The sequence below is a fragment of the Galeopterus variegatus genome, unplaced genomic scaffold (genome assembly GCF_000696425.1).
Source record: "Galeopterus variegatus unplaced genomic scaffold, G_variegatus-3.0.2 Scaffold11711, whole genome shotgun sequence".
NCBI classification, from domain to species: domain Eukaryota; kingdom Metazoa; phylum Chordata; class Mammalia; order Dermoptera; family Cynocephalidae; genus Galeopterus; species Galeopterus variegatus.
Genome location: NW_007737822.1, coordinates 7110 through 21953, shown reverse-complemented (window position 1 = coordinate 21953; position 14844 = coordinate 7110). Strand labels below are relative to the sequence as shown.

At 46.3% G+C, this 14844-nt stretch overlaps 1 pseudogene; it reads left to right on the top strand.

Moving 5' to 3' along the window:
- Positions 1 to 472: 472 nt before the first annotated feature.
- LOC103610754 lies at positions 473 to 1738 on the top strand (annotated as a pseudogene).
- Positions 1739 to 14844: the final 13106 nt, after the last annotated feature.

The window sequence follows — 14844 nt, the reverse complement described above, 5'->3', positions numbered from 1 at the left end:
CAGTGAGTCCTGCTGAATATGAATCCTGGATTCACTGTGCTTGGCAGATTTGAGGATTTCATCTCAAGTAGAGCAACTCACAGTCGGGTCTGGTCAGTGACCAGAAAGCAGGTCCTGGGCTCTGCTTTGCAGGCCTGGACTGAGTGGAGTCAGTGAGGCTGGGTTGGAGTCTGTGGCCTTCTGGCCTTGTGCTCAGATACTCCAAGCTGCCCCAACAAGGCAGAGCAGCACGCGGCCGACCCTGCAGGAAGCAATGTCTGTCTCTTAATCTGTCTCCTGCCCCACGTGGCCCTGCTCCACCCCACCCTCCGGCCCCCAACCGAGTGTGAGAGTTTCTCTCCCCAGCTGTAGATGCCAGCAGGACTGAAACCAGGTTGCAGAGGGCACCGGTGCTGACACAGGCCCTCAGGCCATGGTCTCCCAGACCCAGTGCCCAGGCTTCCTGTCCTGGAGTCCATAGCACAGATCCCAAATGCCCCCGGCTGGCCAGGGCATCTGGTGGAGTCTGTGCTCCCTAGAACACAGCACGCAGGGACTCTCCATCCAGCCTGTGGGCTGTGAGGGCCTGTTCCAGAGCTGGGGGGTGAGGGGCCAGTGCCCAGCTGCGTTGCAGCCCACCTGGGCCCCTACATTCTGTCCCACGCAGCTCTGCTGGAGGCCTCTGGGGCAGCAGGGAGCCCCACATACCGCTCTTTCCCCTCGGAGAGCTCTGGGGCCATTCCAAATGGACCCACAGGGTCCAAGCGCAGGGCTCCCTGCACACAGCTAGGCTGCGGTGCCATGGCAGGTAGAACATCAATCACAGTCCAAAACCCTGACTTACACCTGACTTCAAATCCCAGCCAACCAAGGCAGAGCGAACTCAGTGCCCACCCGGAATCGCCCAGTCCCCAGTGCACATCTGAGCCCCATGTGCTGCCTTCAGCCCCCAGCCCCTCTGCCTGGTTGTCCCCTGCCCAGCATCAGTTCTGACCGCCTCCCTGTCTCCACAGGTTCTGTCCGAGCACGGCTATGGCCCGATCACCACTGACATCCGAGAGGGACAGACTTTCTACTACTCAGAAGATTACCACCAGCAATACCTGAGCAAGAACCCCGATGGCTACTGCGGCCTGGGGGGCACCGGGGTTTCCTGTCCGCTGGGCATTAAGAAATAATCCTCTTCCCAGGGTGGGCCCTTGAGGTTCCAGCAGAAACGCTTTCCACAAGTCGGGCAATGCTTTTGTTATTCGCGTTAGAGGCTTTTTGAAGCTCATGGAGTGCAAAGGCACTCATAAAAATCTGGTTTGTTGAGGTGTGATTTTCGGGAAGCTCCACGCAGGCTGATAAAATGCAATTTGTCTTCTAATAAGTGGTGGTGGGAGCGGAGCTGTGAAGCTGTCTGGGTCATTTGGGGCCTGAAGGAAGAAGGTGAGTACGCTGTGCCCACCCTCCTTGGGCCCTGGGCACGTGCAGAGAAGCTGAGGGTTCGGGCGTGGATATCGGTTATCTGCACCCCATCCCAGTTCCCGTGCCCTCCTGACCTCCAGTGCCTTACAAATTGCAAACATATAGCTTCGATGCATCGTTCATCGGAACACTTTGCTACACTGAACCCAGACGTGTGTCAGGGGCTTCCTGTCCCTCTTCAGCCCTCTTTGTGCAGAGAGATGTGAGTTAGCTTGATGAGTTTTAATGCTTTGCTTATAGCCAGGAGACACGCTCGTTCTAATAAAAATCTACAGTCCGACAACACAAACTGCCTGTTGTCTCGCCTGTCTGTCACCTGTTCAGGTAGGATATCTCTAAGTGCTGTGGGATGAGTTTAAGAGTTGTTAAAGAGCATGGGAGGGAGAAAGCCTCATCATCCTTTTTCCCCAAATGGGAAGTGCTATGATTGAAATTTTTGGAAGACATTACACCTCTAGCCCCAGTGACTTTGGTGATAACAGTTGTTTTCCAGGCATCTGTAGCATTGTCACATCAGGCACTGCTCTAGTGAGAGTGGATGCCTTCAACCCCTGCCCTTAAGAACCTTTAATTCAAGATGAACTGGGGACATCAGCCATAAACATGTAAACAAACAAACGAACAGGGTGACTCTGGGTCCTGAGAGAGGACGTGAAGGTGATGAGTGGAGTGGGACAGGTTTGCGGGGGCTGTGGGGTGTGCTCAGGGCTGTTGGGGCCAGGTGGTCAGGGAGGCCTCCTGGAGGTGGTAAGACCTGATGACAGAGTGACCCAGACCATACAGTGACCCCAAAGAGGCGTCGTGTCAAGAGCACGTAAGTGGGAGTAGGTGCACCTGGTGACCGTCACCGTCCCTGCCTGGTTGCTTCGTTGCTTGTTGAGAACTTTGCAGACAGAGGACCAGGAAGGGTAAACGGCCCATGCCACAGAGGGGCTTGTGTGAGGCCAGAAAGGGCCGTGGGGCTGGAACGGTGCTCGGAGAGGGACAGACCCAGATCCCGCCGAACCTCCCAAGGATGTGGTAATGGGTTTTCCGGTTTATTCTATTTAATTGGGCAGTCATCAGAGAGTTTTAAACACCTTCCCCCTCTCTTTTTTAGCCTGCGTAACTGGGTGGCTGGTGGTGTCATTTATTTGTGAGGGACTAGATGAGGGGTAGGGTAAGCGCGTGAATCGTTTGGTTTTGGCCACACCAAGGGTGAAACATTTCCTGGACACACCATGGGGACGTGGAGTCGGGCAGTTTGCTGTAGGGGTCAGGAGCATGGAAGGGATCTGGGAAAGAGGAGTTTAAGAATTACCAGCACACGGATGACATTTGAGGCCACCGAACCCTTGGGGTTTGCTTAAGGAGGGAGTGGAGAGAGAGAGAAGGGGTGTGAGCATCGAATGCTGGCGTGTTCAAGGGAGAAGCGAAGGCGAGGAATTTGAAAAGCGACGCTTGAGGCGGGCACGTGAAGGCAGTGCGCTCCCCAGGGAAAAGCAGGGACAGGTGCGTCACGAGTCTGGGGCAAAGCTTAGAGAAGAACAAACTAGAACCTGACAAGGAGGCGGGCCCTTTTGAAGAAGGACCCGGCAACATTTCAGGTGGCACGTTCCTTGAATCTTGCCCTGATCCTCCCCAGATGGACCTGGGGCCATTTCCCAAGGTGACTGTGCACTGGGGAACTGGAAACAGCCCAGGCCACCTTGGAGTCACTGCATACAGCTTTAAACTGATGCTGACCCTCAGTGACCTGAAATACCGCCAGGGTCCCCTGGGCAGGGTGGGGGCTTTGTAAAGACAGATGGGGGCCGGGGCCTCAGCCCTGCCCCCACCCCTTCCATCCAGGCCAGCAACGGAGCTGGCTGACGCCCAGGATTCTGAGATAGGGGCTGGGCCAGTCCCATCCCTGCCCACAACCAAATCCTAGAATGTCCTCATTAGGCACTTGTGTTTCTTTGGGGTGTGGGACTTATCTGCTCATGTCCTTCATCAAATTTCTGCTTAGATTTTTCTAATTCATTTTTCAAGAGTTCTTTTTGCAATAAGGATTTTAATCTGTGTGTGCTTAAAAAAAAAAAAAGGTTACCAGAGGCTGGGAGGGGTGGGGTGGGGGAAGAGTAGGGGTGAACTAATGGGGACAAAACTGTGCTGTCTACCTGAGTGAACCATTGTGCAGGACATGCATGTACTGAAACAACACACTGTGCCCCACAAATATAAATATAGATAAAATTGAATTAAACAGAAAAAAAAAAAAGACAGATGGGCTGTTCCATGGCTGTACCGCAGTGGCTCTGGTGGGTCTGAATCATAAGCCTGAAGTTAATCCCCACACCCAGGATGCACAGTGCATGTTAACCAAGTGTCCAGCTTCCGTAAACGTGATTCTTTAACATCTGCCCTCCATGCATATGTCAGACATGCCTCATCCCAGACAACCTGGTGACATGCCCCAGTCCCCTTGCCTTGGGCTCCTGCCTCTCTGCTCGTGCCACTTCTCCTTGCGAGAAGTCCTTCTCCTGAGGATGTGCTTTCTCAAATAGAAACCAGAGTCCACACCCCAACCACCTCCTTTATCAGGCTCTCATTCTGTGACCACTCTCCACCTGCCCTACCCACCCCAGGGCCGGGTACCCAACAACCAGAGACAGCCCCACGCCCCAAACCCACTGAAGTTACTCACACCTGCCAATCCTGAGCCTTTCCATCCTGCCTCACTCACTCCTTTCCGTGGAAACCACAAGAAAGGCTCTCGCCCACGTTTCCCCCCGCTGCCTCCTGATCGACCCCAGTATATCCTGTGTGCCCCCATGGCATGGCCCAGCCTCTTATCTTAGGATCCGTGAGCCACAATCTTTTTAATGGCAGTCATCTCCTGGTCTGTTGTCCTTACTACACCTAAATAATAATAATAATACCCAGTAAGACATAGGGAGAATAGATGTACCTAATAACTGACAAAATCCCCATTTTAGTTCCCTAATCTGTAAGGTAAAGTCTTCCAAATATAGTAAATAAAACAGAATGCCTCCTCTCTGGGGAAATTTTAATGTCAGTGGCACCTCTGGTAACCTGTTGCTTTGCCTCCCATGGATTTGTCACCCCTTTTCCCCTGGGCGATGGAGCCGCCAAAGATTACTCAAAGCCCATCTCTTCTGAGCAGTGAGAAGTCTCAAAAAGGGGTTAATCTCCCAGAACCCTCAAGAGCGAGGCATTCCTTCCATTTGGGAAATTAACCATGAATTGGGGTTCTCTTCCTGCATTTATTCTCCAGACCAGGAAGTTCCAGGAAGAGAACATAGGTGGGGTTTTTGCTAAGCACAGTTTAACAAGTTTAACAATAGAAGCTGGTAACATGCAATTAAGGCAATCCACTAACAAAAGCTTGATTTTTAGCAAACACTCTCCTCTTATAGCAATTTCCCAATATCTTTACATATCAATCAGTAACTAGTCTGTCTTTGAACCAGCAGCCTTGCTATGTTACAACTCTTTATCTTACAACAGAGTCTATACATAGCCTGGGGAAAATTTCCTGTCCTTTGCAAGGTCAATATTTGAAACTGCAAGGCTTTGGAAAACCAGGCCCTGTGAAGTACATTTGCTTCATGCATACTCTACAGTAACCTATTCAAGGCAGGTGTTGGCACATGTCCCACTGTGTCCCATTTGGCAGATGAAAGACTGTTTCCGTTCTCCCAGTTCTGTGTCATGCCTGGATTTCATTAGCATGTCCTCAATGTCTTCTTGAAAGTCATCATGCAAAACATTGGCCTGGCAGTTCACTTGGGGGGACATGTCACTTGTTTAAGGTCCTATAATTGGCAAGACTGGTTATTCCACTGCCTCTTGTGACCCTCCCTTTGCCACCCTCTAGCAGAACTTGCTGGTAGGTTGTTCTGCTCTTTCCTGCCGAGCCCAGATACACCTTCAGAATTTGACACAAAGGGCTTTGCCAACCAATCAGATGTGGTTTTCCAGGGGAAACCTGGAGCTTTGCTTCCAGGTAGGCACAGAATTGCTGACTAATGCCCCGGCCGTAATGCCACAACCAGTGTAAGTAAACACCACTACGAGTCATCCAAGCACCATACCTTTACATTAGCCACAGCATGATAATCAGAGAATGGGGCAAATGCCTGAGAAAGCCACATGGTCACTCCGAGACTCAGTTTCCTTGTGTGAAAAATTGTGATGATTGTACCTGTGTTTCAGGGTTTGGTGAAGATTAAATATTATACAAACCTATATATGTATATAAATATATATGTATACTTGGTACAGAGCCCAAGACAAAGTTAGTGCTAAGTGGTAGATATTTTTAAGTCTTCTAATAAAGGAGAAAAGGTGATGATTTGATGAAACTTTTTAAAAATCTTGTTCGTTTTTGTGAATCCACCCTGTCCCCAGAATAATCAGTGACCTTTTTTGATCATTATTAGTTTGTTTGAATAATTTATAGAATTTACAGGGAACAACTTTTTTTCACCATGTTGATTACAAGATGCTTTTTTTGTCCCTGAAAATTTAGATATTTCCATCACAGATCAGGCTACAGGTTCATTGAAATGTGTTCTAACTTCCCCTTGGGACACTGGGACACCAGGAACATGTCTTCCCTGACATCAGGAACAGGTGAGGAGCAGGTGTTCTTGGACAACAACCGTTTACTTAATCTGCACATCTTCATACAAGACAACATCTCTATAAGCCTCCCACCCTCCCCTCCCTACACAGCTGCTCTTTCACTACAGAGCGACCCCTGTAGACAAAAGAAAATGGAATAATTCTGGGCAGAGGTCCCCCAGCTCCCCAATAATACAAAAAAAATGACCTAAATGTCAGGGGACTTCACCAATCACATAAAGACCTGCTTCTCATTGCTCTTTCATTCATTCCCCCATTAGTTAATTAATTCTCTCAACAGGTATTTACTGAGTTCCTACTATGTGCCAGGGTCTGTGCTGGATGCTAGGGGCACCACGTGAACCAAACATGGCTATTGGCCCCATCAGAATCATGGTCTCATGGGGAAAAAAAAATTACACTAACAGTTTCACAGCTGTATAGTTATGAACCAGGGATAGTGCTCTGAGGGAAAATTAGTGTGTTATTAAAGAGTAAAACTGAGGGGTCTCATCAGAGCTGAGGGAGTTGCATTTGGGCTGAATTCTGAAAGATTCATGAGAATTAACATGCAAAGCGAGGGTGAAGGTACAGTTGAGGGAGGGGGCACATTTCAGGCAGAGGCGTGTGCAAAGGCCCTGAGGTGGAGCCTTTGGAAGAAGTCCAGAAGAAAGGTGTCTAACAGCAGTGGCCACGGTGCTGTGTGTGTTAACGCTTATTTATTTGGAGCAGGTTTAGGTTCATAGAAGAATTAAAAGGAAAGTGCAGGGAGTTCCCATATATCCCCTTCCCCAACAAATGCACAGCCCACCAGAATGGTGCATTTGTTACAATCGATGAACCTTCACTGACACATCATTATCACCCAAGTGCACAGTTGTCATCAGGTTTCACGCTTGGTTTGGACAAATGCATAATGACATGTGCCACCATTACAGTCTCGTACAGAGTAGTTTCACTGCCCTAAAAATCCTCTGTGTCCCACCTGTTCATCCCTCCATAACCCTTGGCAACCTCTGAGCTTTTTGCCATCTCCATGATTTTGCCTTTTACCGAATGTCAAAGTTGGAATTTCACTTAGTAAATATGCGTTTAAGTTCCCTCCATGTGTTTTCATGGCTTGATCGCTCATTTCTTTTTAGTGCTGAATTCTGTCCCAATGTCTGGATGTACCAGAGTTTATCCATGCACCTGCTGAAGAACTTCTCGGTTGTTTCCAAGTTTTAGCAATTATGATTAAAGCTGCTGCAAACATCCACGTGCAGGAGGTTTTCATGTGGACATAGTTTTCAACTCCTGTGGGTGAACACCAAGGAGTGTGATTGCTGGGTCGTATGGTAAGAGCATGTTTAGTTTTGTCAGAAGCTGCCAAACTGTCTTCTGAAGTGTCTGGACTATTTCGCCTTCTCTCCAGCAATTAATGAGCATTCTTGCTGCTCCACACCCTCGTCAGCATTTGATGTCATCAGTGTTCTGGATCGTGGCCATTCCAATAGGTGTGCAGTGGTATCTCACTGTGGTCTTGATTTGCATTCCCCCGATGACATATGATGTGTGGCATCTTTTTCTATGCTTATTTGCATCTGTGTCTTCTTTAGTGAAGTGTCTGTGAAGGTCTCTGGGCCAATGGTTAATTTTTTTACAGCTGAACAGCATGATAATGGGTCCTGCAGAAGAAGGATGGTGATGTCCACCACGTGGGTTTCTGCCTTTTTGAGTATCCACAATTGAGCTTCTGCACTAGGCTCCCTGGTTGCATGAGGCTGTCACCTTTTTTTTTCTTTCAGTTTTTCATCCATCTTCCAGGGTCATATCCTGAGGGCCCTTTGGGGCCTTTGATTTTTATTGTTGACGATTTTCTTAAAACTGCTATTACCTCGGGCTGAGCCCATGGCGCACTTGGGAGAGTGCGGCGCTGGGAGCGCAGCAGCGCTCCCACCGTGGGTTCGGATCCTATATAGGGATGGCCGGTGTGCTCACTGGCTGAGTGTGGTGCAGCCGGTCACAGAAAGGACAAAAAAAAAAAAAAAACTGCTATTACCTCACTGTGGGATTTCATTAAAAATACACACACACACACACACACACACACACACACACACACACATATATTTTTTAAAGATGACCTGTAAGGGGATCTTAACCCTTGACTTGGTGTTGTCAGCACCATGCTCTCCCAAGTGAGCCAAGGGCCGGCCCCTAAAAACAGATATATTGAGATGTAATTGACACACAAAAACTACACATATTGAAAGTAAAGAATTTGATAAATTTTTGACATATGTATACATGCAAGAAACCATCACCAGAATCAAGATAATAAATATGTCTATCACTCCAGAGTATCCTCACACCTGTTTGTCATCCCTGATTTCTAGGTCTCCTTCCCCCATTCCATATCCTACCTCTAAACCCAGTCCTTTGGCAACCTGATTTCTGTCATTATAGATCAGTGTGCATTTCTGGAATTGTACATAACTGGAACCATACAGTACTGATTTTTTCTTTGCCTGACTTCTTACACAGCATAAGTATTTTGAGATTTGTCCATGTGGCTGCAGGTGTCATGGATCCATTCCTCTTTATTGGTAAGTAGTGCTCCATTGTACGGATGTACCATGATGGGTTTATCTGTTCATCTGTTGGTGGACTTTTGGGTTGTTTTCAGTTTTCAACTATAACACATAAAGCTGCTGTGGAATTCATGTACAACTATTTGCATGAACATCTGCTTTCAGTTTTCTTGGGTAAATATCTAGGTGTCAGATGGCCAGATCATATGATAGCTGCATGTTTAACGATTTAAGAAGCTGCCAGACTCTTTTCCAAAGTGGTTATTTTACATCACCACCATGACATTTCCAGTTCCACTGCGTCCTCACCAATGCTTCTGTGGTCAGTCTTTCTCACTTTAGACATTCTGATAGGTGTGTAGTAGTGTCTCACTATGATCTTAATTTTCATTTCCCTAATGATGAATAATGTTGAGCATAATGAGAATAATGTTTTATGTGTTTATGTGCCATCTGGATATCTTCTTTGGTGGCATGTCTATTCAAACCTTTGGCCCACTTTGGAGGGAGGGTTGCTATCTTAACACTGAGTTTTGAGAGTACTTCTTGTATTCTAGATACAAGTCCCTTATTAGATATCCACTTTGCAAAGTCTGTAGTTTGTCTGTCTGTTCTTCTGACAGTGTCTTTTAAAGAATAGAAGTTCTCAATTTTGATGAAGTTCATCGTATCAAGTTTTTCAGTTATGGATTGTGCTTTTGATATCATACGTAAGACATCTTTGCCTGAGATTAGAGGTTTTATAGTTTAAAGCTTTACATTTAGGACTATAATCCATTTTGATTTGAATTTTTTGTACATGATGTAAAGTATGAATTGAAATTATTTATTTATAATTTGCATATGGATAACCAATTGTTCCAGCACCATTTGTTGACAGAGTATTGCTATGGTCTGAAAGTTTGCATCCTCCCCAAATTCACATATTGGAATCCTAATCCCCAAGGTGATGGTATTAGGAGGTTGGGCCTTTGACGAGGTGATTAAGTCATGAGAGCAAAGCCCTCATGAATAGAGATGAGGGTCCTTATAAATCAGGCCCAAGGGAGCTCATTTGTCTCTTCTATGATGTGAGGACCCAGCAAGAAGGCACCATCTGTGAACAAGGAAATGGGCCCTCACCAGACACCAAATCTGCAGATGCCTTGACCTTGGACTTCCCAGTCTCCAGAACCATGAGAAATAAATTGTTGTTTATAAGCCACCCAGTTTATAGTACAGTATTTTGTTATAGCCGCCCAAACAGACTAAGACAACTATCCTTTCTCAGCTAAATTAATTTTGCACCTTTGTTGAAAATCAACCATCCATGTTTGTATGGGTTGATTTCTTTTTTTTCCTTTTTTTTTTTTGTCTTTTTTCGTGTCCGGCAATAGATCGCAACCCTCAGTGTCGTGCCCATACCGGACTGGGACCGGCAACGGAATCACAACCCTCAGTGTTGCTCCCACACCTCGCTCAGCCAGTGAGCGGGAACCGGTCTGTATGTGGGATCCGAACCCTCGGCAGGAGGGCCACCGCGCTCCCAAGCGGCGCACTGTAGCAGTGCCCCACCGGGCCTGCCCTGTATGGGTTGATTTCTGCACTGTCTATTCTGTCTTGTTGATCTATTTGTCTACCTTTATGCCAATGCTATACTGTCTTGATAACTATAGATCACTATGTAAGTCTTAAAAATCAGAGCATATAAACAGTGAAAATCCCTGAGAGTTCGGAAGTTAAAACCCCACTCTGGTTTCAAATAAGGTAATTAAATGGTCCTTTTCCATCATTAAGCATGAATACCCCCTGTCTTACACTAATAGTCACTCCAGCTTTCTTTACATTATTATAAAGGATATATCATTTTGCATCTTTTTACTTTTAATTGACTTATATCATGATATGTAAAGTGAGTTTGTTTGCAGCATGTAGTTGAGTTGTGCTTTTTTAGCCAATCTGAGTCTCTGGTTTTAATTAGACTATTTATGTTTGAGGTGGTAATTTATATGGTTATATTTAAATCTTCCATATCTATTTGTTTTCTTCTTGTCCAGTTGTTCTATTGCTATGTTTTCAAGTTCACCAATCTTTTCTTTTGCAATGTTTCTTGTTCTGTTTTGCTTTGCTGGCAAGTGTGGGGATCGAACTCTCGACCTTCATGTATCAGTACCATGTTCTAACCAACTGAGCTCACCAGCCAACCCTTTTGCAATGTTTAATCTGCCATTAATCCCACCCAAAGAATTTTTTTGACTTCTGGCATTGTGGTTTTCATCTCTCTCTCTCTCTCTCTCTCTCTCTCTCTCTCTTGTTTTATCTCTTGATGTTTGGGGACTTTGACGCATCTCCATGCCTCTACTAACACGTTCAATCTTTCCTGTTTCTTAAACATATTTAGTATATCTATAATAACAATTTAAGTGTCCTTGTCTACTAATTTTATTATCTGGGTCATTTCTGGTTCTCTTTGATTGAGTGATCATTCTCATTATGGGTCTTATTTTATCACTTCTTTGCGTGCCCAGTAATTTTTGATTGAATGCCAGAGACATTGTGAATTTTACCTTTCGGGGTGCTGGATATTTTTGTATTCCTATAAGTATTCCTGAGATTTATTCTGTGACACAGTTAGGTTACTTGTAAACCATTTGATCCTTTCAGGACTTGCTTTTAAGCTTTCTGAGGTGGGACCACAGCAGCATTTAATCTAGAACAAATGCTTAACCTACATAGGAGCACTCTACCCACTGCCCTGTGGATTATGAGGATTTCTGCTCTAGTTGGTGGAAACAGGAACTATTCCTAGCCCTGAGTGAGCTCTGAAGCTTCTTCCCTCTGACCCCGTTGAATGGTTCTTTGTCCAGTCTCAGAATATGGAAGAGTCATGTGGACAAGGGCACCTCATCCATGAGGGAGAATAGACACACTGCCTAGGGCCTACAGTACTTTCAGGGGATCACAAACATGTTTTAATAGATGCTAATATACTCATTTTTATAGAAATACAGAGTATTTCTATAAAATAAAAAAATAAAAAATAAAAAAATTACAAAATAAAGTATTTTATAGAAATACAGAGTATGTGGGTATGTGGATGAGGGGCCCACGAAAACAAAACTGATTAGGGCCCTGTGTGGAAAAAACCACACACCACCTGTTTTTCCTCTTTGCTCACAGCACAGTTATCAGCACAGAAGACCAACTTCTGTGACCAAACGTGTGGGGGTTTTCTCCCCACCAGCAAGCAAGCAATTCTGCAGCAGACACCAGCTGGGTGCCTTCCCATTCAATTCCAACGCTGTCTACCTGGAGATAGTGTCAGATCCCACAGGCCGAGGGCTCAGTCCCCTTCTGATGCCAGTTGCAGGTTACAGGTTGTTTGCCTGTCCTTCTGACCAACTGGCTGTAAATAGGGGTTCCCACAAACCCCTCCTTCAGGTTCCATTAATTTGGTGAGTGGCTCACAGAACTCAGGGAAACATTTACCTATGTTTGTCAATTTATTTCAAAGAATATTTTAAAGGACACAAATAAACAACCAGATGAAGAGATACATAGAGTAAGGTCTGGAAATGTCCTGAGCACAGGAGCATCTGTTTGCATGGAGCCGGGGTGCACCACCCTCTTGGCAGGTAGAGGTGAAAACCCCGATGTGTTCACTGTCCAGAAGCTCCTCAAACCCAGGCCTCTTGGGTTTTTATGGAGTCTTCATTACATAGGCATGATCGATTAAGTCATTGGTCACCAGTGATCGGCTTAACCTTCAGTCCCTCTCCCGTCCCTGGAGGTTGAGGCAAGGACTCCCTTAGTCTTTCTGGTGACCAGCTGACATCCTGAAACTACCTAGGGGCTTCCAGCATCAGCAAACTCATTAGCATATGAAAAGACACTACTTTGGAGATTCTAAGGATTTTAGGGGCTGTGTGCCAGGAGACAGGCATGAAGACCGAATGCATCTAACTCACAACATCACAGGCCCACAGAATTGTGCTGCAGCCTTGCAGGTGGGGAGGGCTGAGCATCGTGGTGAGGAGCCAGGGGTGGGCACTACCTCTCAACAGGTAGTCGCTGGAGCGATGTAACTGGGTGAGCTCCCACATGGAGCTGGTTTCCTGGGAAACAAGCCAAGATCAACAACCCAAGCTGTGAGCCCTGGGTTTGACCCATAATGGACTGGCAAGAGAGAGAAGAGAAACAGGGTGGTCAGAGGAAGAAAGATGGTCAGTGAGGCCATGTGGGATGGTGTGCAGAGCAGGGCATTGGGGCCAGTGAGATTCACTGGGATTTCTCAGCCTGAGCTTCCTTGCTTCTGAGAAGGAATTAGTGCTGACTGCCTTGCAGGGGCCGTAAGAATTCAAGATCTGTGTGAACAATTTGTGTAAAGGACAACATTCTGCAAGTGCTTGTTATTAGAGAAATAAGAAGGCTCTAAGTGACAGAAGCCAGGATTACAGAGAGGAATGGTATGAGAGCCGCTGAATGACAGGAATGGGAGAGAACCTTGGGGTCTATTAATGCAACTCTCCCACAGGCAGAAATCAACGCATCAAAAACATCAGAGACTCTAAAGTGAGGGAGACCACACAGAGGGATTCACCTGCCACCCGTACTGCTCTAAGAAGTCTGGGAAATAAAGTTTCCAAGATTTCAGCCACTTAAATCCTGGGAGAGGTTCAGAGGGGCAGGATGGTGCCAAGTATCAAAACAAGCACGTGGCACACAGTACTGAATGTGGATGGCAGTCACCGTACTTTCCCCATCAGGTTGCTAATGACGGGACTTATGAGGTCCGTAGCACCATGTGCTGCAGGCGGTAACCCCTCAGAGTTTGCTAACTTACAAAAACAGTTTTCTCAGAACGTAGCTAGAACAGCAGACTCCTCAATTCCATTCCTAACCCACATAGGGAACTGGCTGCTTTGGTGCAATCTATTTGGGTCTTGATAGGGATACTTGTCCTTTTAATCTGGTTTCAAGACCATCAGTCGCCTTTATTACAGCTAAGAGGAGGAACGAAGACTCAGAATCCCATGCTAGTGCTCAGGAAAATAGTGCATTGAGGAACAAGCTCAGCATTGAGACTAGCCTAACATTCTTAGAAGGCTTCATTCTCCCCTCTGAACAGGATCGATCAGTCTAAGCAATTCCTGTATGAAAACACACGTCCAGGACCCGCCCTCACCTCTCTGTCCCGGATGGGATTAATGAAACTGGAGTTGTGACTTTGCCGTCTTGTGCTTAAACGCCCTAGCTGGCTTGTAACAAGAAAGAATTAGGGCACAGCTCAGATACGAAAGTGGAAAAAGAAACAGGCTAAAATCCATAGGGAGCACTTTCTATTTCTCAGTCTGTCTCCTGTCCCAAATAGCTCGGCTCTCCTCCCCCCGTTTGTGTTTATGTGTTAAGTTTCTTTCTCTTGCAGCAGATGCCACCAGACTGACAGTCCCTAAACTAGGTCAGAGAGAGGGGTGAATTGACAGTCCCTCAGGCTATATAGTCTGTGTCCTCACTCCCCTCCCCAGTTCCCTGGCCTGCTTTCCATGGCACTGTAGGGTGGTCCCTGTTCCCTACAACAAGAGGGGCTTCAGGAGTCCTCTGTCCAGCTCTAGGATTCTCTATCGCAGGTCGTCGGCCCTCATAGTGGGAAGGAAGGTGGGGCATGACTGTCCTCAGCCCTTTTTGCCTCTCCCCAATCCTGAGTCCTCTCCTTTTCTTTCCACTATGGCACTGATGAAATAGTTTTAGAGCACAATTATCCACTTGTCACCAGAAAACTACCCTTCTCTTATAGAACTTCCACCATATTTAGACCTGTTTCAAACAGACAAGATCCGAGTCAGGGCTCCCCAATGTGCAATCGTGACAGCATTTTTGCAGTAGGTAGAAACTAGGTCGAACAAACCTTATTGCAAATTCCAGGGAGCAGAGACCAAGACACATAAGTGGCCAGTCCCGAGTAGCACAATAAGGGTCAGAGTCCAGTGTCCAACTTCAGTCTTACAATTCCTGCTCCAGTGCACAGTGTGACCCACCTTTTGCCCCTTCATTCTAGGTTTGCACTACCCCAGAGTCTCTTTCCTTCCTTGATGTCCTCTGTTAAGGACAATTTTTTCTTTTCCTTAATATGTCCTTTAAAAGAATAGATAAGGCATGCTTGTGATTAATATTTGAGAGGAAAAATGTTACATTATACGAAAGATTACCATCAGAAGTATTGAAGCAGAGATCC